Raw genomic sequence first — 24,338 nt, 5'->3', positions numbered from 1 at the left:
CCTGCGGAACCCCACTGGAAACATCCTTCCAGTCACAAAAACATCCATCAACCATTACCCTTTGCTTCCTACCTCGAAGCCAATTTTGGATCCAACTTGCCACTTTGCCCTGTATCCCATGGGCTTTCACCTTCGTGACCAGTCTACCATGTGGGACCTTATCAAAAGCTTTTCTGAAGTCCATATACATTACATCGTACACACTACCCTCATCGACCCCGCTGGTTAACTCCTCCAAAAATTCAATCAGGTTAGTCAAACACGATCTTCTCTTAACAAATCCATGCTGACTGTCCTTAATTAATCCTTGCCTTTCCAAATGTAGATTTATCCTATCTTACAGGACTTTTTCCAATAATTTCCCACCACTGAGGTTAGTCTGACAGGCCTGTAATTACTCGGCCTATCCCTTTCTCCCTTCTTAAACAAGGGTACCACATTAGCAGTCCTCCAGTCCTCCGGCACCATGCCCAGATCCAAAGAGGACTGGAAAATGATGGTCAAGGGATCTGCTATTTCCTCTTTTACTTCGCTCAACAGCCTGGGATGCATTTCATCTGGGCCTGGGGACTTATCTACTTTCAAAGCTGCTAAACCCCTTAATACCTCCTCTCTCACTGTTTATTTCATCCAGAATTTCACACTCCTCCTCGACAGCAGTATCTGCATTGCCCCTTTCCTTTGTGAAAACAGATGCAAAGTATTCATTAAGCATCATACCAACATCTTCCACCTCCACACAAAGATTACCCTCATGGTCTCTAATAGGCCCGACCCTTTCTTTAGTTATCCTCTTGCTCTTAATATATTTATAGAACATATTTAGGTTTTCCTTAATTTTACTAGCCAAGAATTTTTCATGCTCTCTTAGCATTTCTAATGTCCTTTTTAATTTTACCTCTTAACTTTCTATATTCCTCCAAAGATTCTACAGTATTTAGCTGTAGGTATATGACATAAGCTTCCCTTTTTTTTCTTTATCCTCCCCTGTAAGTCCCTAGACATCCAGGGAGCTCTAGAATTGTTATTCCCACCCTTTATCTTTAAGGGCACATGTTTGGCCTGAGCCTTCCGCATCTCCTCCTTGAATACCTCCCACTGTTCCGACACTGATTTACCCACAAGTAGCTGTTTCCAGTCCACTGTGGCCAAATCAATCCTCAACTTAGCAAAGTTAGCTTTTCCCCAATTTGGAACTTTTATTCCAGGCCCATCCTTGTCTTTATCATCATCATCATCATCATCATTATCGGCAGTCCCTTGGAATTGGAGAAGACTTGCTTCCACTCCTAAAGTGAGTTCTTTGGTGGCTGAACAGTGCAACATCAGAGCCACAGACCCTGCCACAGGTGGGACAGATATTTGTCGGGGGAAGGGGGGTGTTGGGGCTGGTTTGCCGCACGCTCCTTCCACTGCCTACGCCTGACCTCTTCACGCTCGCAGCGTTGAGATTCGAGGAGCTCCGTGCCCTCCCAGATGCACTTTCTCCACCTAGGGTGGTCTTTGGCCAGGGTCTCCCAGGTGTCAGTGGCGATGTCGCACTTCACCAGGGAGGCTTTGAGGGTGTCCTTGTAATGTTTCCGCTGCCCACCTTTGGCTTGTTTGCCATGAAGGAGCTCCTTGTAGATGAATTGCTTCGGGAGTCTCGCGTCTGGCATGCGAACTAAGTGGCCCTGCCCAGCGAAGCTGATCGAGTGTGGTCAGTGCTTCAATACTGGGGATGTTGGCCTGGACGAGGATGTTGATTTTGGTGCTCCTGTCCTCCCAGGGGATTTGTAAGATCTTGCTGAGGAGGGCGGGTATTATTACAGCCCTGTAGACCATGAGCTTGGTGATAGGTTTGTGGACTTGGTCTTCGAATACTCTTTTCCTCAGACGGCCGAAGGCTGCACTGGTGCACTGGAGATGGTGTTGAATCTCCATATCAATGTCTGCTTTTGTTGATGAGGCTCCCGAGGTATGGGAAATGGTCCACATTGTCCAGGGCCGCGCCGTGGATCTTGATGACTGGGGGGCAGTGCTGTGCGGCGAGGACAGGCTGGTGGAGGAGCTTTGTCTTTCGGATGTTTAGCGTAAGGCCCATGCTTTCGTATGCCTCAGTGAATACATCGACTATATCCTGGAGCTCAGCCTCAGAATGTGCGCAGACGCAGGCGTCGTCCGCGTACTGTAGCTCAACGACAGAGGTTGTGGTGATCTTGGAGCTGGTCCGGAGGCGGCGAAGGTTGAACAGCTTCCCACTGGGTCTGTAGTTTAGTTTCACTCCAGCGGGGAGTTTGTTGACTGAGGTGGAGCATGGCAGTGAGATAGATTGAGAAGAGGGTTGGAGCGATGACGCAGCCCTGTTTGACCCCAATCCGGACAAGGATTGAGTCTGTAATGGATCCGTTGGTAAGGATCACGGCCTGCATGTCGTCGTGGAACAGGCGGGGGATGTCGACAAACTTTCGGGGGCAGCCGAAACGGAGGAGGACGCTCCATAGACCCTCGCGGTTGACAGTGTCAAAGGCCTTTGTAAGGTTGAGAAAGGCCATGTATAAGAGCTGGTGCTGTTCCCTGCATTTTTCTTGCAGTTGTCGTGCTACAAAGATCATGTCCGTTGTTCCCTGTAACTAACCATGAATCCATAACCAACTTGAATCTGACTGAATTATGGTCACTGGCACCAAGTGCTCTCCCACTAATATCCCTTCAACCTGCCCAGCTACATTCCCCAAAACTAAATCCAAGACCGCCCCCTCCCGTGTTGGGCTTGTTACATGCTGACTAAAAATGTTCTCTTGACTGCATTTGAAGAATTCCGCACCCTCTATACCCTTCACACTATATTTGTCCCAATCAGTATTAGGATAGTTAAAATCCCCTATTACTGCCCTATGGTTTTTGGACTTCACAGCAATTTGCCGACATATTTGCTCCTCTATCTCCCTCTCACTGTTTGGGGGTCTATAATACACACCCAGCAGTGTGATCGCCCCTTTTTTATTTTTCAATTCGACCCATATGGCCTCATTTGATGATCCCTCTAAAATATCATCCCTCCTCACAGCTGTAATAGTTTCTTTAATCAATACCGCGACACCCTTTTTACCCCCCTCTCTGTCTTGTCTAAAAATCCTGTAACTAGGAATATTGATCTGCCAAACCTGTCCCTCTTTCAGCCATGTCTCTGTAATGGTTATAATGTCATACTCCCAAGTATCTACCTGTGCTCTTAGCTCATTCCCCTTATTCACTATACTCCTTGCATTAAAGTAAATACCATTTAGCACAGGAAGACCTCCTTGATTACGACTTACTAACCCTTGTTTCCTCTGTTTTACAGATTTGCTTTCTAAATTCTTGCTATCCAATTTCTGCTTTACTTCCTTCCCTATTGAATGTGTTCTCAGGTTCCCATCCCCCTGCCAAGCCAGTTTAAACTCTCCCCAACAGCACGAGCAAAACTCCCCGCGAGGATATTGGTCCCGGCGCTGTTGAGGTGCAACCCGTCCGGTTTGTACAGGTCCCATCTCCCCCAGAAATGGTCCCAATGCCTCAAGAATTTAAAGCCTTCCCTCCTACACCAACTCTCCAGCCACGCGTTCATCCTCTCTGTCCTTCTATTCTTATACTCATTAGCACGTGGCACCGGGAGTAACCCGGAGATTACTACCTTTGAGGTCCTACCCTTTAATTTTCCTCCTTGTTCCCGAAATTCTGCCTGTAGGACCTCATCCCTCTTTCTACCTGTATCGTTGGTCCCGATATGGACCACGACCTCGAGCTACAGAATGCCCTGTATCCGCTCTGTGACATCCTTGACCCTGTCACCAGGGAGGCACCATACCATTCTGGAGTCACGTCTGCGATCGCAGAAACGCCTCTCAGTTCCCCTAACGATAGAATCCCCGATCACTAGAGCTCTTTTATTCTACGTCCCTCCCCCTGTGCAGCTGAGCCGCTCGTGGTGCCTTGGAATTGGCTCTGGCTGCACTCCCCAGAGTCACCACCGATGCTCAGAGGTGAATATTGGTTTGAAAGCGAGATGGACTCACGGGGGGACTCCTGCACTACCTGCCTAGCGTTCTTACTCTGTCTGGTGGTCACCCACTTCCCCGCTGCCTGCACGCTTTTAAGCTGCGGGGTGACCACCTCCTGAAAGGTGCTATCCACGTAGCTCTCCGCCTCGCGGTTACACCGTATTGACACCAGCCGCCGTTCAAGCTCCGAAACGTGGAACTCGAGTAGTTCAATCTGGAGACACCTCCTGCACAGTCACTGACACCAATCTCCTCCTGTCTGATATACACCCACCCCACAGTCACTGACACCAATCCCCTCCTGTCTGATATAAACCCACCCCACAGTCACTGACACCAATCTCCTCCTGACTGATATAAACCCACCCCACAGTCACTGACACCAATCTCCTCCTGTCTGATATAAACCCACCCCACAGTCACTGACACCAATCTCCTCCTGTCTGATATAAACCCACCCCACAGTCACTGACACCAATCTCCTCCTGTCTGATATAAACCCACCCCACAGTCACTGACACCAATCTCCTCCTGTCTGATATAAACACACCCCACAGTCACTGACCCCAATCCCCTCCTGTCTGATACAAACCCAACCCACAGTCACTGACACCAATCTCCTCCTGTCTGATATAAACCCACCACACAGTCACTGACCCCAATCCCCTCCTGTCTGATACAAACCCAACCCACAGTCACTGACCCCAATCTCCTCCTGTCTGATACAAACCCAACCCACAGTCACTGACCCCAATCTCCTCCTGTCTGATATAAACCCAACCCACAGTCACTGACACCAATCCCTTCCTGTCTGATATAAACCCACCCCACAGTCACTGACACCAATCTCCTCCTGTCTGATATAAACACACCCCACAGTCACTGACCCCAATCCCCTCCTGTCTGATATAAACCCACCCCACAGTCACTGACACCAATCCCCTCCTGTCTGATACAAACCCAACCCACAGTCACTGACCCCAATCTCCTCCTGTCTGATATAAACCCACCCCACAGTCACTGACACCAATCTCCTCCTGTCTGATATAAACCCACCCCACAGTCACTGACACCAATCTCCTCCTGTCTGATATAAACACACCCCACAGTCACTGACCCCAATCCCCTCCTGTCTGATACAAACCCAACCCACAGTCACTGACACCAATCTCCTCCTGTCTGATATAAACCCACCACACAGTCACTGACCCCAATCCCCTCCTGTCTGATACAAACCCAACCCACAGTCACTGACCCCAATCTCCTCCTGTCTGATACAAACCCAACCCACAGTCACTGACCCCAATCTCCTCCTGTCTGATATAAACCCAACCCACAGTCACTGACACCAATCCCTTCCTGTCTGATATAAACCCACCCCACAGTCACTGACACCAATCTCCTCCTGTCTGATATAAACACACCCCACAGTCACTGACCCCAATCCCCTCCTGTCTGATATAAACCCACCCCACAGTCACTGACACCAATCCCCTCCTGTCTGATACAAACCCAACCCACAGTCACTGACCCCAATCTCCTCCTGTCTGATATAAACCCACCCCACAGTCACTGACACCAATCCCCTCCTGTCTGATATAAACCCACCCCACAGTCACTGACACCAATCTCCTCCTGTCTGATATAAACACACCCCACAGTCACTGACACCAATCTCCTCCTGTCTGATATAAACACACCCCACAGTCACTGACACAAATCTCCTCCTGTCTGATATAAACCCACCCCACAGTCACTGACACCAATCTCCTCCTGTCTGATATAAACACACCCCACAGTCACTGACACCAATCCCCTCCTGTCTGATATAAACCCACCCCACAGTCACTGACACCGAAAGCAAATGGCATGTTGGCCTTCATAGCGAGGGGATTTGAGTACAGGGGCAGGGAGGTGTTGCTACAGTTGTACAGGGCCTTGGTGAGGCCACACCTGGAGTATTGTGTACAGTTTTGGTCTCCTAATTTGAGGAAGGACATGCTTGCGATTGAGGAAGGTTCACCAGACTGATTCCCGGGATGGCGGGAAAGACACATCAAGAAAGACTGGATCAACTGGGCTTGTATTCACTGCAGTTCAGAAGAATGAGAGGGGATCTCATAGAAACGTTTAAAATTCTGACGGGTTTAGACAGGTTAGTTGCAGGAAGAATGTTCCCAATGTTGGAGAAGTCCAGAACCAGGGGTCACAGTCTAAGGATAAGGGGCAAGCCATTCAGGACTGAGATGAGGAGAAACTTCTTCACCCAGTGAGTGGTGAACCTGTGGAATTCTCCACCACAGAAAGTTGTTGAGGCCAATTCACTAAATATATTCAAAAAGGAGTTAGATGTAGTCCTTACTATTAGGGGGATCAAGGCGTATGGCGAGAAAGCAGGAATGCGGTACTGAAGTTGCATGTTCAGCCATGAACTCATTGAATGGTGGTGCAGGCTCGAAGGGCTGAATGGCCTACTCCTGCACCTATTTTCTATGTTTCTATGTGTTACAGTGAGGGGTGTGAGGTATATCAGGGTGTTGCAGTGAGGGGTGTGGGGTATATCAGTGTTACAGTGAGGGGTGCGGGGTCTATCAGTGTTAGTGAGTCGTATCGGGTATGTCAGTGTTGCAGTGAGGGGTGTGGGGTATATCAGTGTGACAGTGTGGGGTAAATCAGTGTTACAGTGAGGGGTGTGGGGTATATCAGTGTTACGGTGAGGGGTATATCAGTGTTACAGTGAGGGGTGTGGAGTATTTCAATGTTATAGTGAGGGGTGTGTGGTAAATCAACCTGCTACAGTGAGGGGTGTGGGGTATATCAGTGTCTTACAGTGAGGGATGTGCGGTATATCAGTTTTACAGTGAGGGGTGTGGGGTATATCAGTGTAACAGTGAGGGGTGTGGGATATGTCAGTAGTACAGTGAGGGGTGTGGGGTATATCAGTGTTACAGTGAGAGGTGTGGACTGTATCAGTGTTACAATTAGGGGTGTGGGGTATATCTGTTACAGTGAAGGGTGTGGGGTATATCAGTTTTACAGTGATGGGTGTGGGCTATATCAGTGTTACAGTGAGGGGTGTGGGGTATATCAGTGTTACGGTGAGGGGTATATCAGTGTTACAGTGAGGGGTGTGGAGTATTTCAATGTTACAGGGAGGGGTGTGGGGTATATCAGTGTTACAGTGAGGGGTGTGAAGTATTTCAATGTTACAGTGAGGGGTGTGTGGTAAATCAACCTGCTACAGTGACGGGTGTGAGGTATATCAGTCTTACAGTGATGGGTGTGGGGTATATCAATGTGTTACAGTGAGGGGTGTGGGATCTATCAGTGTAACAGTAAAGGGCATGGGGTATATCAGTGTTACAGTGAGTGGTGTGGGGTATATCAGTGTTACAGGGAGGGGTGTGGGGTATATCAGTGTTACAGTGAGGGGTGCGGGGTATATCAGTGTTTTACAGTGAGCGGTGTGGGGTATATCAGTGTTACAGTGAGGGGTGTGACGTATTTCAGTGTTACAGTGAGGGGTGTGGGGTATATCAGTGTTACAGTGAGGGGTGTGGGGTATATCAGTGTTACAGTGAGGGGTGTGGGGTATAGCAGGGGAATGGGAACCAATGCAGGGAGACAGAGGGAAACAAAATGGAGACAGAAGCAAAAGACAGAAAGGAGCTGAGTAAAAGTGGAGGGCAGAGAAACCCAAGGCAAAAAACAAAAAGCACCACTTTGCAGCAAAATTCTAAAGGGTCAAAGTATGTTAAAAAGACAAGCCTGAAGGCTCTGTGCCTCAATGCGAGGAGTATTCGGGAAAAGTGGACAAATTAACTGCGCCGATAGCAGATAACGGATACGATGTGATTGGCATCACGGAGACATGGCTCCAGGGTGACCAAGGCTGCAAACTCAACATCCAGGGGTATTCAACATTTAGGAAGAATAGACAGAAAGGAAAAGGAGGTGGGGTGGCGTTGCTGGTTAAAGAGGAAATTAATGCAATAGTAAGGAAGGACATTAGCTTGGATGATGTGGAATCGGTTTGGGTGGAGCTACGGAATACCAAAGGGCAGAAAACGCTAGTGGGAGTTGTGTACAGACCTCCAAACAGTAGTAGTGATGTTGGGGAGGGCAGCAAACAGGAAATTAGGGGTGCATGCAATAAAGGTGCAGCAGTTATCATGGGTGACTTTAATATGCATATAGATTGGGCTAACCAAACTGGAAGCAATACAGTGGAGGAGGATTTCCTGGAGTGCATAAGGGATTGTTTTCTAGACCAATATGTCGATGAACCAACTAGGAGGGAGGCCATCTTAGACTGGGTGTTGTGTAATGAGAGAGGATTAATTAGCAATCTCGTTGTGCGAGGCCCCTTGGGGAAGAGTGACCATAATATGGTGGAATTCTACATTGGGATGGAGAATGAAAGAGTTAATTCAGAGACCATGGTCCAGAACTTAAAGAAGGGTAACTTTGAAGGTATGAGGCGTGAATTGGCTAGGATAGATTGGCGAATGATACTTAAGGGGTTGACTGTGGATGGGCAATGGCAGACATTTAGAGACCGCATGGATGAACTACAACAATTGTACATCCCTGTCTGGCATAAAAATAAAAAAGGGAAGGTGGCTCAACCGTGGCTATCAAGGGAAATCAGTGATAGTATTAAAGCCAAGGAAGTGGCATACAAATTGGCCAGAAATAGCAGCGAACCCGGGGACTGGGAGAAATTTAGAACTCTGCAGAGGAGGACAAAGGGTTTGATTAGGGCAGGGAAAATGGAGTACGAGAAGAAGCTTGCAGGGAACATTAAGGCGGATTGCAAAAGTTTCTATAGATTTATAAAGAGAAAAAGGTTAGTAAAGACAAACGTAGGTCCCCTGCAGTCAGAATCAGGGGAAGTCATAACGGGGAACAAAGAAATGGCAGACCAATTGAACAAGTACTTTGGTTTGGTATTCACGAAGGAGGACACAAACAACCTTCCAGATATAAAAGGGGTCAGAGGGTCTAGTAAGGAGGAGGAACTGAGGGAAATCCTTATTAGTCGGGAAATTGTGTTGGGGAAATTGATGGGATTGAAGGCTGATAAATCCCCAGGGCCTGATGGACTGCATCCCAGAGTACATAAGGAGGTGGCCTTGGAAATAGCGGATGCATTGACAGTCATTTTCCAACATTCCATTGACTCTGGATCAGTTCCTATGGAGTGGAGGAGTAGCCAATGTAACCCCACTTTTTAAAAAAGGAGGGAGAGAAAACAGGGAATTATAGACCGGTCAGCCTGACATCGGTAGTGGGTAAAATGATGGAATCAATTATTAAGGATGTCATAGCAGCGCATTTGGAAAGAGGTGACATGATAGGTCCAAGTCAGCATGGATTTGTGAAAGGGAAATCATGCTTGACAAATCTTCTGGAATTTTTTGAGGATGTTTCCAGGTGAGTGGATAAGGGAGAACCAGTTGATGTGGTGTATTTGGACTTTCAGAAGGCTTTCGACAAGGTCCCACACAAGAGATTAATGTGCAATGTTAAAGCACATGGGATTGGGGGTAGTGTGCTGACATGGATTGAGAACTGGTTGGCAGACAGGAAGCAAAGAGTAGGAGTAAATGGGTACTTTTCAGAATGGCAGGCAGTGACTAGTGGGGTACCGCAGGGTTCTGTGCTGGGGCCCCAGCTGTTTACACTGTACATTAATGATTTAGACGAGGGGATTAAATGTAGTATCTCCAAATTTGCGGATGACACTAAGTTGGGTGGCAGTGTGAGCTGCGAGCAGGATGCTATGAGGCTGCAGAGTGACTTGGATAGGTTAGTGAGTGGGCAAATGCATGGCAGATGAAGTATAATGTGGATAAATATGAGGTTATCCACTTTGGTGGTAAAAACAGAGAGACAGACTATTATCTGAATGGTGACAGATTAGGAAAAGGGGAGGTGCAACGAGACCTGGGTGTCATGGTACATCAGTCATTGAAGGTTGGCATGTACAGCAAGTGGTTAAGAAAGCAAATGGCATGTTGGCCTTCATCGCGAGGGGATTTGAGTACAGGGGCAGGGAGGTGTTGCTACAGTTCTACAGGGCCTTGGTGAGGCCACACCTGGAGTATTGTGTACAGTTTTGGTCTCCTAATTTGAGGAAGGACATGCTTGCTATTGAGGGAGTGCAGCGAAGGTTCACCAGACTGATTCCTGGGATGGCGGGAAAGACACATCAAGAAAGACTAGATCAACTGGGCTTGTATTCACTGGAGTTCAGAAGAATGAGAGGGGATCTCATAGAAACGTTTAAAATTCTGACGGGTTTAGACAGGTTAGATGCAGGAAGAATGTTCCCAATGTTGGGGAAGTCCAGAACCAGGGGTCACAGTCTAAGGATAAGGGGTAAGCCATTTAGGACTGAGATGAGGAGAAACTTCACCCAGAGAGTGGTGAACCTGTGGAATTCTCCACCACAGAAAGTTGTTGAGGCCAATTCACTAAATATATTCAAAAAGGAGTTAGATGTAGTCCTTACTATTAGGGGGATCAAGGGGTATGGCGAGAAAGCAGGAATGGGGTACTGAAGTTGCATGTTCAGCCATGAACTCATTGAATGGTGGTGCAGGCTCGAAGGGCTGAACGGCCTACTCCTGCACCTATTTTCTATGTTTCTATGTTAATCCCCTCCTGTCTGATATAAACCCACCCCACAGTCACTGACACCAATCTCCTCCTGTCTGATATAAACCCACCCCACAGTCACTGACACCAATCCCCTCCTGTCCGATATAAACCCACCCCACAGTCACTGACACCAATCTCCTCCTGTCTGATATAAACCCACCCCACAGTCACTGACACCAATCTCCTCCTGTCTGATATAAACCCACCCCACAGTCACTGACACCAATCCCCTCCTGTCTGATATAAACCCACCCCACAGTCACTGACACCAATCTCCTCCTGTCTGATATAAACCTACCCCACAGTCACTGACACCAATCTCCTCTTGTCTGATATAAACCAACCATCATCATAGGCAGTACCTCGGAGTTGAGGATGACTTGCTTCCACATTAAAAACGAGATCTCAGATGACTGTTAAGTCCAATGCGGGAGCTACAGTCTCTGTCGCAGGTTGGACAGACGGTGGTTGAAAGTACGTTGGTTGAAGTGCCGGTTTGTTGAAGTGCTTGGGTTGTCGTGCGCTCCTCCTGTTGTCTGCGTTTGGTCTCCACTTGCTCCAGGTGGAGAGACTCGAAGTGTTCGACGCCCTCCCGATTATTCTCTTCCATTTTGAGCGATCTTGCGCCAGGGATTCCCAGGAGTCGGTGGGGATGTTCAACTTCTTCAAGGAGGCCTTGAGGGTGTCCTTGAAGCGTTTCATCTGCCCCCCGGGGGTTCGTTTACCATGTTGAGGCTCCGAGTAGAGCTCTTGCTTTGGGAATCTTGTATTGAGCAGATGGACGATGTGGCCCGTCCATGGTAGCTGATCGAGCGTGGTCAATGCTTCAATGCTGAGTATGTTGGCCTGCGTGAGAACAGATGTTGGTGCACCTATCCTACCAATGGATTTGCAGGATCTTCCGGAGGCAGTGTTGATGGAACTTCTCCAGTGCTGTGATGTGCCTGCTGTACATAGTCCATGTCTGAGAAGCGTGTCTGAGGGCAGGTATCACTACTGCTCTGTCGACCATGAGCTTTGTGCTAGTTTTAAGGTTCTGGTCTTCAAACACTCTATTCCTTTGGTGACCAAAGGCTGTGCTGACACACTGAAGGCAGTGTTGGACCACGTCATCGATATCTGCCCTTGTTTACAGTAGGCTCCCGAGGTATGAAAAATGGTCCACATTGTCCAAAGCCTCATCAAGGATTTTGATAATCGGGAGAGGAGGGCGGCTGGTGCTGTGTGGTGTGGGCAGGTTGATAGAGCATCTTTGATTGACGGATGTTTAGTGTAAGACCTATGCTCTCAGAGGCAAGGTGAACGTGTTGACGCTGGTTTGGAGTGCGACCTCCGAGTGAGCACAGACACAAGCATCATCTACATATTGTAACTCGCTGACAGAGGATGGCACCACCTTGGATCTGGTCTGAAGGCGATGGAGGTTGAACAGTTTCCCGTTTGTTCTGTAGATTATCTCCACTCCAGCGGGAAGCTTACTGACGGTGAGATGTAGCATTGCAGCAAGGAAGATCGAGAAGAGCGTTGGTGCAATGACACAGCCTTGCTTCTCCCCGGTCCGTACATGAACTGGGTCTGTGGTGGATCCAGTGGTCAGGATCACAGCTTGCATGTTATCACGAAGCAAGCAGAGAATGCTGACAAATTTTTGAGGACAGCCGAATTTGAAGAGTACACTCCATAATCCCTCACGGTTGACAGTGTCAAAGGCCTTTGTCAGGTCAATGAAGGTTGAACCAACCCCACAGTCACTGACACCCATCTCCTCCCATGTGATATAAACCAACCCTTGTCACTGACACCAAGTGCACTGGGAAAATATGTTAAAGGGTAAGACTAGAAACGCAGTGGCAAACATTTAAGGAGATATTTCATAATTGTCAGCAAAGATTTATTCAAGTGAGAAATAAAGATGCTAAGAGAAGGATGAACCATCCCTGGCTAACTAAGGAAGTAAAGGATGGTATCAAATTGGAAAAAAAGGCATACAATGTTGTGAAGGACAGTGGAAGGCCAGAGATTGGGAAACTTTTGAGAAACCAGCAAAGGACGACTAAAAAAAAATGATAAAGACAGAGAAGATAGTAGATGAGAGCAAACTGGCAAGAAATATAAAAACACAGAGCTTCTGCAGGGATATAAAATGGAAACGAGCAGCTAAAAGTAAACATTGTTCCCTTAGAGGATGAGACTGGAGAATTAATAATGGGAAACACGGAAATGGCAGAGATTTTGAACAAATATTTTGTATTGGTCTTCACGGTAGAGGATACTAAAAACATCCCAATAGTTGATAATCAAGGAGCTATTGCACGGGGGGGGGGGGGTGGAAACTTAAAACAGTCACTATCACTAGAGATAAAGTACTAGGCAAACTAATGGGACTAAAGGTGGACAAGTCCCCTGGACCTGATGACATACATCCTCGGGTCTTAAAAGAAGTGGCCGCAGAGATAGTGGATGCATTGGTTGTAATCTACCAAAATTCCCTGAATTCTGGAGAGGTCCCAGCGGACTGGAAAACTGCAAATGTTACTCATATTTAAGAAAGGAGGGAGACAGAGAGCAGGAAACTATAGACCAGTTAGCCTACCAGCTGTCATTGGGAAAATACGGGAGTCCATCATGAAGGAAGTAATAGCAGGACATTTAGAAAATCATATTGCAGTCAAGCAGAGTCAGCTTGGTTTTATGAAAGAGAAATCATGTTTGAAAAATTTGCTGGAGTTGTTTGAGGATGTAACGAGCGGAGTGGATAAAGGAAACCAGTTGATGTTGTATATTTGGATTTCCAGAAAGCATTCGATAAGGTGCCACACAAGGTTACTGCACAAGCTAAGAGCTCAAGGGGTTGGGGGTAATATATTAGCATGGATAAAGGATTGGCTAACTAACAGAAAACAGGAAGTCAGGATAAATGGGTCATTTTCAGGTTGGCAAACAGTAACGAGTGGGGTGCCGCAGGGATCAGTGCTGGGGCCTCATCTATTTACAATTTATATTAATGACTTGGATGAAGGGACCGAGTGTAACACAGCCAAATTTGCTGATGATACAAAAATAGATGGGAAAGTAGGTTGTGAGGAGGATGCAAAGAATCTACATAGATAGGCTTAATGAGTGGGCAAAAATCTGACAGATGGACTATAATGTGGCAAAATGTCTGATTATCTCCTTTGATAGGAAAAATAAAAATGCAAATTATTCTTTAAATGGGGACGATTACAAAATACAGAGGGATCTGGGGGTTCTTGAACATGAAACAGAAAAAGTTAGCATGCAGGTACAGCAAGTAATCAGGAAGGCAAATGGAATGCCGGCCTTTATTGCAAGGGGGATGGAGTATAAAAGTCGGGAAGTCCTGCTACAACTGTACAGGGCGTTGGTAAGACCACACCTGGAGTACTGCGTACAGTTTTGGTCTGGACTTGTCTCCATTCCCGTGCCGAGGGGATTGCGACACCAGACGGGAGGGACAACATTTGGGAACACTGATTCCCCACCAATTCCCATTCCCCTTCTTTCTGGTGGATGGGGGGACCATTGTATGTAATGTGCAAGTCAGTAAGAATTGTCAGCAAGCTCTTTCTAATTTGAGATCTTATTCAGTGGAAACTTTGACACTATTGTAGATTTTGTACCAAAGATCAATTTAGGATTAAAGTAAAAGTTCTTAATTTTATTGCAAACTGAATTTCTGTTGAGAGTCGCTGAATAAAGGGGAAAGATAACACACAGCATTTCTTAAATGGACACTGCAGCCCCAAGAACGCTATCAGCAATATATCCAGAATATTAAAGTCCAGCCCAGTTATCGGGTTATTAACATCAGCAGAAACAAACCACAACTTTTAAGGAGCTCTTTCATAATGCTCAACAAAAATATATTCCAGTGAAAAAGAAGGGTGGCAAGAGAAGAGATAACCAGCCATGGATAACCAAGGAAATAAAGGAAAGTATCAATGCGTATAAGGTGGCCAAGGTTAGTGGGAAACTAGAGGATTGGGAAGATTTTAAGCAACAGCAAAGAATAACTAAAAATGCAATAAAGAAAGGGAAGATAGATTACGAAGGTAAACTTGCGCAAAATATAAAAGAAGATAGTAAAAGCTTTTACAGATATATAAAACGGAAAAGAGTGACTAAAGTAAATGTTGGTCCCTTAGAAGATGAAAAGGGGGATTTAATAATGGGAAATGTGGAAATGGCTGAGACCTTAAACAATTATTTTGCTTCCGTCTTCACAGTGGAAGACACAAAAACCATGCCAAAAATTTCTGGTCACAGGAATGTGGGAAGGGAGGACCTTGAGACAATCACTATCACTAGGGGGGTAGTGCTGGACAGGCTAATGGGACTCAAGGTATACAAGTCCCCTGGTCCTGATGAAATGCATCCCAGGGTATTAAAAGAGATGGCGGAAGTTATAGCAGATGCATTTGTTATAATCTACCAAAGTTCTCTGGACTCTGGGGAGGTACCAGCGGATTGGAAAGCAGCTAATGTAACGCCTCTGTTTAAAAAAGGGGGCAGGCAAAAGGCAGGTAACTATAGGCCGGTTAGTTTAACATCTGTGGTGGGGAAAATGCTTGAAACTATCATTAAGGAAGAAATAGCGGGACATCTGGATAGGAATAGTGCAATCAAGCAGACGCAGCATGGATTCATGAAGGGGAAATCATGTTTAACTAACTTACTGGAATTCTTTGAGGATATAATGAGCATGGTGGATAGAGGTGTACCGATGGATGTGGTGTATTTAGATTTCCAAAAGGCATTCAATAAGGTGCCACACAAAAGGTTACTGCAGAAGATAAAGGTACGCGGAGTCAGAGGAAATGTATTAGCATGGATAGAGAATTGACTGGCGAACAGAAAGCAGAGAGTCGGGATAAATGGGTCCTTTTCGGGTTGGAAATCAGTGGTTAGTGGTGTGCCACAGGGATCGGTGCTGGGACCACAACTGTTTACAATATACATAGATGACCTGGAAGAAGGGACAGAGTGTAGTGTAACAAAATTTGCAGGTGACACAAAGATTAGTGGGAAAGCGGGTTGTGTAGAGGACACAGAGAGGCTGCAAAGAGATTTGGATAGGTTAAGTGAATGGGCTAAGGTTTGGCAGATGGAATACAATGTCGGAAAGTGTGAGGTCATCCACCTTGGGAAAAAAAACAGTAAAAGGGAATATTATTTGAATGGGGAGAAATTACAACATGCTGCGGTGCAGAGGGACCTGGGGGTCCTTGTGCATGAATCACAAAAAGTTAGTTTGCAGGTGCAGCAGGTAATCAGGAAGGGGAATGGAATGTTGGCCTTCATTGCGAGAGGGATGGAGTACAAAAGCAGGGAGGTCCTGCTGCAACTGTACAGGGTATTGGTGAGGCCGCACCTGGAGTACTGCGTGCAGTTTTGGTCACCTTATTTAAGGAAGGATATACTAGCTTTGGAGGGGGTACAGAGACGATTCACTAGGCTGATTCGAGAAATGAGGGGGTTACCTTATGATGATAGATTGAGTAGACTGGGTCTTTACTCCTTGGAGTTCAGAAGGATGAGGGGTGATCTTATAGAAATATTTAAAATAATGAAAGGGATAGACAAGAGGCAGAGAGGTTGTTTCCACTGGTCGGGGAGACTGGAACTAGGGGGCACAGCCTCAAAATACGGAGGAGCCAATTTAAAACCGAGTTGAGAAGGAATTTCTTCTCCCAGAGGGTTGTGAATCTGTGGAATTCTCTGCCCAAGGAAGCAGTTGAGGCTAGCTCATTGAATGTTTTCAAGTCAAAGATAGATAGATTTTTAACCAATAAGGGAATTAAGGGTTACGGGGAGAGGGCGGGTAGGTGGAGCTGAGTCCACGGCCAGATCAGCCATGATCTTATTGAATGGCGGGGCAGGCTCGAGGGGCTAGATGGCCTACTCCTGTTCTTAATTCTTATGTTCTAACTGTCAGAATGAACATGGTTCAGTCGGGGTGTGATTAACAGCAGCAATAACAGCATATTCCAACCCCTGCAGTCACTTGTGAACTCGCTGGTGTGTCAGCAGGTTGGATGACTGAGTGAATCCCTTCCCACATTCAGGGCAGGTGAACGGTCTCTCCCCAGTGTGACTGCGTCGATGAATTTCCAGCTCAGACGGTGATCTGAATCCCTTCCCACAGTCCCCACATTTCCACGGTTTCTCCATGGTGCGGATATCCTTGTGTCTCTCCAGGTTGGACGATCAGTTGAAGCCTCGCCCATACACACAACACGATTACAGTTTCTCTCCGCTGTGAATGGTGCGATGTTTTTTCAGGCTGTGTAACTGGTTAAAGCTCTTTCCACAGGCAGTGCACTGGAACACTCACTCGGGTGTGTATGTCTCGGTGCTTTTCCAGTCACACTGATGTTTGAAATCTTTTCCCACAGGCAGCGCAGACAAACATTTCTCCTTCCACTTTCAAAGGCTGATGATATTCAGGTCCTGATGAATCAATTGACTCCGTCAGATCTTGACGTGATGTTTGGTTTGTGTTTCCTGTCTGAAAATCTCCCCTTCTAATACGCTGTAAAAGGAGATAACAAAACTCATCACTGTCAGTACAAGACACAAATTCAGGATAGACACATCTAGTTTCCATGGAACATTCTTTCCTCTCTTGTTCTTCCAAAGCTGTAAATCCCCGTCCCACACATTGTCCCTGCTGCTGGGCTCAAATCCAAACACATTGCATGTCACTGGACTTTTTCTCCTCCATTCCCAGTTTTCACCACCAATTCTGACTGGGTTCAGTTCTACACTCACTGGTTCCCCTCCCTTCCCTCCCCTGAAGGTGCTGACTCTGGCTGGGTTCAGTTCTACACTCACTGGTTCCCCTCCCCTGAAGGTGCTGACTCTGGCTGGGTTCAGTTCTACACTCACTGGTTCCCCTCTCTTCCCTCCCCTGAAGGTGCTGACTCTGGCTGGGTTCAGTTCTACACTCACTGGTTCCCTTCCCTTCCCTCCCCTTAAGGTGCTGACTCTGGCTGGGTTCAGTTCTACACTCACTGGTTCCCCTCCTTCTCGTTCCCTGAATGTGCTGACTCTGGCAGGGTTAGGTTCGACACAGACACTAACATCGCTCACTTTGTCCCTGCACCAAGATGGCCGCGCATGCGCTGTGCTATTCACTGAATCAAGATGGAGCACTGAACCTGCCTTCCTGTACTAAGATGGACAGCGTTAGCCTGGGACGGGGAGAAAGAACCATAGCTGCAATTGCCGATACTCCGGTTATTATTCTGGGCTGACGGTGGGCACCAGTTGTTTATGAAGCTTCTCCGGCTCCCCGCTGATCCATTACTCCCCTCCGCCCCATTGAAAATGACACATAGAAACATAGAAAATAGGTGCAGGAGTAGGCCATGCAGCCCTTCGAGCCTGCACCGCCATTCAATATCATGGCTGATCATTCACCTCAGTACCCCTTTCCTGCTTTCTCTCCATACCCCTTGATCCCTTTAGCCGTAAGGGCCATATCTAACTCCCTCTTCAATATATCCAATGAACTGGCATCAATAACTCTCTGCGGCAGGTAATTCCACAGGTTCACAACTCTGAGTGAAGAAGTTTCTCCTCATCTCAGTCCTAAATGGCTTACCCCTTATCCTTAGACTGTGTCCCCTGGTTCTGGACTTCAGCATGGGGAACATTCTTCCTGCATCTAATCTGTCCAGTCCCGTCAGAAGTTTATATGTTTCTATGAGATCCCCTCTCATCCTTCTAAACTCGAGTAAATAAAGGCCCAGTCGATGCAGTCTCTCCTCATATGTCAGTCCAGCCATCCCAGGAATCAGTCTGGTGAACCTTCGCTGCACTCCCTCAATAGCAAGAACGTCCTTCCTCAGATTAGGAGCCCAAAACTGAACACAATATTCCAGGTGAGGCCTCACTAAGGCCCTGTACAACTGCAGTAAGACCTCCCTGTTCCTATACTCAAAATTCCTAGCTATGAAGGCCAACATTCCATTTGCCGCCTTCACCGCCTGCTATAACTGCATGCCAATCTTCAATGACTGATGTATCATGACACCCAGGTCTCGTTGCACCTCCTATTTTCCTAATCTGCCGCCATTCAGGTAATATTGTGCCTTCGTGTTTTTGTCCCCAAAGTGGATATCCTCACATTTATCCACATTAAACTGCATCTGCCATGTATTTGCCCACTCACCTAACCTGTCCAAGTCACCCTGCAGCCTCTTAACGTCCTCCTCACAGCTCACACTGCCACTCAGTTTAGTGTCATCTGCAAACTTGGAGATATTACACTCAATTCCTTCATCCAAATCATTAATGTATATTGTAAATAGCTGGGGTCCCAGCACTGAGCCCTGCGGCACCCCACTAGTCACTGCCTGCCATTCTGAAAAGGACCCGTTTATCCCGAATCTCTGCTTCCTGTCTGCCAACCAATTCTCTATCCATGTCAGTATATTACCCCCAATACCACGTGCTTTAATTTTGCACACCAATCTCTTATGTGGGACCTTGTCAAAAGCCTTTTGAATGTTCAAATACACCACAGCCACTGGTTCTCCCTTGTCCACTCTACTAGTTACATCCTCAAAAAATTCCAGAAGATTTGTCAAGCATGATTTCCCTTTCATAAATCCATGTTGACTTGGACTGATCCTGTCACTGCTTTCCAAATGTGCTGCTATTTCATCTTTAATAATTGATTCCAACATTTTCCCCACTACTGATGTCAGGCTAACCAGTCTATAATTACCAGTTTTCTCTCTCCCTCCTTTTTTATAAAAGTGGTTATATTAGCTACCCTCCAGTCCATAGGAACTGATCCAGAGTCGATAGACTGTTAGAAAATGATCACCAATGCATCCACTATTTCTCGGGCCACTTCCTTAAGTACTCTGGGATGCAGACTATCAGGCCCCGGGGATTTATCGGCCTTCAATCCCATCAATTTCCCTAACACAGTTTCCCGCCTAATAAGGATATCCTTCAGTTCCTCCTTCTCACTAGATCCTCGGTCCCCTAGTACTTCTGGAAGATTATTTGTGTCTTCCTTCGTGAAGACAGAACCAAAGTATTAGTTCAACTGGTCTGCCGTTTCTTTGTTCCCCATTATAAATTCACCCAACTCTGTCTTCACTGATCTTTTTTTCTTCACATATCTATAGAAGCTTTTGCAGTCAGTTTTTATGTTCCCAGCAAGCTTCCTCTCACACTCTATTTTCCCCCTCTTAACTAAACCCTTTGTCCTCCTCTGCTGAATTCTAAGTTTCTCCCAGTCCTCAGATTTGCTGCTTTTTCTGGCCAATTTATATGCCTCTTCCTTGGATTTAACACTATCCCTAATTTCCCTCATTAGACACGGTTGAGCCACCTTCCCCATTTTCTTTTTATTTCCAGACAGGGATGTACAATTGTTGAAGTTCATCCATGTGATTTTTAAATGTTTGCCATTGCCTATCCATCGTCAACCCTTTAAGTATCATTTGCCAGTCTATTCTAGCCAATTCATGTCTCATACCGTCGAAATTACCTTTCCTTAAGTTCAGGGCCTAGTTTCTGAATTAACTGTGTTACTCTTCATCTTAATAAAGAATTCTACCATATTATGGTCACTCTTCCCCAAGGGCCTTTGCACAACAAGATTGCTCATTAGTCCTTTCTCATTACACATCACCCAATCTAGGATGGCCAGCCCTCTGGTTGGTTCCTCGACATATTGGTCCAGAAAACCATCCCTAATACACTCCAGGAAATCCTCCTCCATCGTATTGCTACCAGTTTGGTTAGCCCAATCTATATGTAGATTAAAGTCGCCCATGATAACTGCTGTACCTTTATTGCACGTACCCCTAATTTCTTGTTTGATGCTGTCCCCAACCTCACTACCACTGTTTGGTGGTCTGTACATAACTCCCACTAGAGTTTTCTGCCCTTTGGTATTCCGCAGCTCCACCCATACCGATTCCACATCACCCAAGCTAATGTTCTTCCTTACTATTGCATTAATTTTCTCTTTAACCAGCAGTGCTACCTCACCTCCTTTTCCTTTCTGTCTATCCTTCCTGAATGTTGAATATCCCTGGATGTTGAGTTCCCAGCCTTGGTCACCCTGGAGCCATGTCTCCGTGCTGCCAATTACATCATATTCATTAAATCCTGCTTGTGCAGTTAATTCATCCACGTTATTACGAATACTCCTCGCATTGAGGCACAGAGCCTTCAGGCTTGTCTTTTTAACACATTTTGCCGTTTTAGAATTTTGCTGCAATGTGGGCCTTTTGATTTTTGACTTGGGTTGCTCTGCCTTCCACTTTTACTTTCCTTCTTTCTATGTTTTGCTTCTGCCCCTATTTTACTTCCCTCTGTCTCCCTGCATTAGTTCCCATCCCCCTGCCATATTAGTTTAACTCCTCCCCAACAGCACTAGCAAACACTCCCCCTAGGACATTGGTTCCGGTCCTGCCCAAGTGCAGACCGTCCGGTTTGTACTGGTCCCACCTCCCCCAGAACCGGTTCCAATGTCCCAGGAATTTGAATCCCTCTCTTCTGCACCACTGCTCAAGCCACGTATTCATCTGAGCTATCCTGTGATTCCTACTCTGACTAGCATGTGGCACTGATAGCAATCCTGAGATTACTACCTCTGTGGAGCCTGTGCAAACTGTGTCTCCTCCCCCATTACATGCATCACGCATGCTCCAAACACAGCCAGCGCCTGCGCACTGAGCTCCTGTAGTCTGGATGCGGCACATTCTCCCCACGGGTCATGCTGGGTACATACGACCATGAGAAATAGGAGCAGTAGTGGGCTATCCGCCCCCCCCCCCCCCCGAGCCTGCTCCCCATTCAATAAGATCAGGGCTGATCTGATCTTAGACATAGCTCCACTTCCCCGCCCGCTCCCCATCACCCCTCCCCATAACCCCTCCCCATAACCCCTCAATCCCTTATTGGTTAAAAAACGGTCTATTTCTGTCTTAAATGTATTCAGTGACCCAGGTTCCACAGCTCTCTGAGGCAGCGAATTCCACAGATTTACAACCCTCTGAGAGAAGAAATTCCTCCTCATCTCAGTTTTAAATGGGCTGAGGAGAAAGTCTGTATTTGTGAATAGAACAGGATTTACTGGGATTGCATTGGGCACTGAACCATGTTCGTTCTGGCAGCTCTTGTTTGTTTCTGATGATCTTAATAACCTCTATACCTGAGCTGGAGATTAATATTGTGTATAAATGTTGAATAAATTATTTTTGTTGAATATTTGATTCCTCCATGATCAGTGGAGACTGATGTTCTGTTACTGACTGTTCCAGTTTAGGGCTTTTTCTTAATCACTTCTCACCTAGTTCGCCTTCTGTCATATCAAACACCAAACTTGTTCTGTTTGAGTACATGAGTTGTGGTTGTCGTCGACTGAACTGTAGTATCTCACTTTAAACTCAGCTGAAATCCTTTGAACCACCCCTTTATTGAACTATCTTGCATAAGATTTGAAATCCGTTATTTCTGCATCAGTTAACCCGTTTTTGAAACTGATTTAATTTAAATAACTCATCCACACATTTACCAGTGAAATATTCTGATATTTGTAATTGTCATTGCCACAAACTCTGTTCCCTAGCCACTGATCCCATCCCTCTCTCCAACTTCTGTCTGAGGCTGAACCAGACTGTTCGCAACCTCGGTATCATACTTAACCCTGAAGTAAGTTTTTGACCACATATCCACAACATAACAAAGACTGCCTATTTCCACCTCTAACATCACCCATCTACGGTCTTGCCTCAGCTCATCCACTGCTGAAGCCCTCATCCATGCCTTTGTTACTTCTGAACTTGTCTATTCCAAAGCACTCCTCCCACATTCTACCCAACATAAACTAGAGTTGATCCAAAAGTCCTAACTCGCACCAAGTCCAGCTCGCCCATCACCCCTGTGCTCGCTGACCTACATTGGCTTCTGGTTAAGCAACGCCTTGATTTCAAAATTCTAATACTTATTTTCAAATCCCTCCATGGCCTCGCCCCTCCCGAGCTCTCTAATCTCCTCCAGCCCCACAACACCCCCACTCCCCTGCCCCATGAGATATCTGTCTTCCTGAGCATCCCTGAATATAATTGTTCAACCATTGGTGGCTGTGTCTTCTGTTGCCCAGGCCCCAAGTTCTGGGACACCCAGCCTAAATCTTTCTGTCTGACCTGTGTGTACCTGCCCTGGCAGTTTTTGATAGGATAGTGTAGAGCTAGCTTTTCTCTCTATCTAATCCATGCTGTATCTTCCCTCGGAGTGTTTGATGACACAATGTAGAGAGAGATTTACTCTGGATCTAACCCGTGATTTATCTACCCTGGGAGTGGTTGATGGGACAATGTAGAGGGATGTTTACTCTGTATTTAATCAGTGCTGTACTTGCCCTGGAAGTGTTTAATGGGATAGCGTAGAGGGAGCGTTACTCTGTATGTAACCAGTGCTGTACCTGCCCTGGGAGTGCTGATGGAGAGTGTACAGTGAGTTTTACTCTGTATCTAACCCGTGCTGTACCTGCGATGGCAGTGTTTGATGGATCAGTTTATGGGGAGCCTTACTCTTTGACTAACCCGTGCTGTGCCTGTTGGTGGGACTGTTTGATGGGACAGCATAGAGGGAGCTTTACTCTGTAGCTAACCCATGCTGTACTTGTTCTGGAGTGTTTGATGGGACAGCATAGAGGGACATTAACTCTGTATCTAACCAATGCTGTACCTACCCTGGGAGTGCTTGGGACAGGCTAGAGGGAGATTTAATCTTTAAGTAACCCGCGCTGTACCTGCCTGGGAATGTCCGGTGAGATGGTGTAGAGGGAGATGTACTCTGTGTCTAACCTGTGATGTACTTGCCCTGGAAACATCTGGTGGAACAGTATAGAGGAAGCTTTACTCTGTATTTCACCCATATTGTACCTGCCCTGGGAAAGTTTGATGGGACAGTGTAGAGGGAGCTTTACTCTGTATCTAACCTGTGTTGTGCCTGTCCTGGGCATTTTTGGATTGGCTATTTAGAGAGAGGTTTACGCTGCATCTAAATTATGCTGTGTTGCCCTGGGAGTGTTTGATGGGACAGTATAGTGGGAGCTTTACTCTGTATCTAACCCCGTGCTGTACCTGCCCTGGGAGTGTTTGATGGGACAGTGTAGAGGGAGCTTTACTCTGTATCTAACCCGTGCTGTACCTGCCCTGGGAGTGTTTGATGGGACAGTGTAGAGGGGGCTTTACTCTGTATCTAACCCCCGGTACCTGCCCTGGGAGTGTTTGATGGGACAGTATAGAGGGAGCTTTACTCTGTATCTAACCCGTGCTGTACCTGCCCTGGGAGTGTTTGATGGGACAGTGTAGAGGGAGCTTTACTCTGTATCTAACCTGTGTTGTGCCTGTCCTGGGTATTTTTGGATTGGCTGTTTAGAGAGAGGTTTACGCTGCATCCAAATTATGCTGTATTGCCCTGGGAGTGTTTGATGGGTCAGTGTAGAGGGAGCTTTACTCTGTATCTAACCCCCTGTACCTGCCCTGGGATTGTTTGTTGCGACAGGGAAGAGGGAGAAATGGTTTTGTATTTATCCCATGCTGTTCCTGCCCTGGAGTGTTTGGGGGAGATGTACTCGGTGTCCTACAT

General features: G+C 46.6%; 1 protein-coding gene and 1 pseudogene across 3 annotated transcripts in view; both read left to right on the top strand.

Annotated features, from left to right (window-relative positions):
- The window catches only part of LOC139256522 (zinc finger protein 850-like), a 511,041-nt pseudogene that overhangs the window by 359,627 nt on the left and 127,076 nt on the right, over nt 1-24,338 (top strand).
- Nucleotides 1-24,338, top strand: part of LOC139260402 (zinc finger protein 239-like) — a 70,193-nt gene that overhangs the window by 42,059 nt on the left and 3,796 nt on the right. The gene's annotated exons all lie outside the window — the stretch shown is intronic.

The sequence above is a fragment of the Pristiophorus japonicus genome, chromosome 3 (genome assembly GCF_044704955.1).
Source record: "Pristiophorus japonicus isolate sPriJap1 chromosome 3, sPriJap1.hap1, whole genome shotgun sequence".
Taxonomy (NCBI): domain Eukaryota; kingdom Metazoa; phylum Chordata; class Chondrichthyes; family Pristiophoridae; genus Pristiophorus; species Pristiophorus japonicus.
This window is presented reverse-complemented; position numbering and strand designations above follow the sequence as displayed.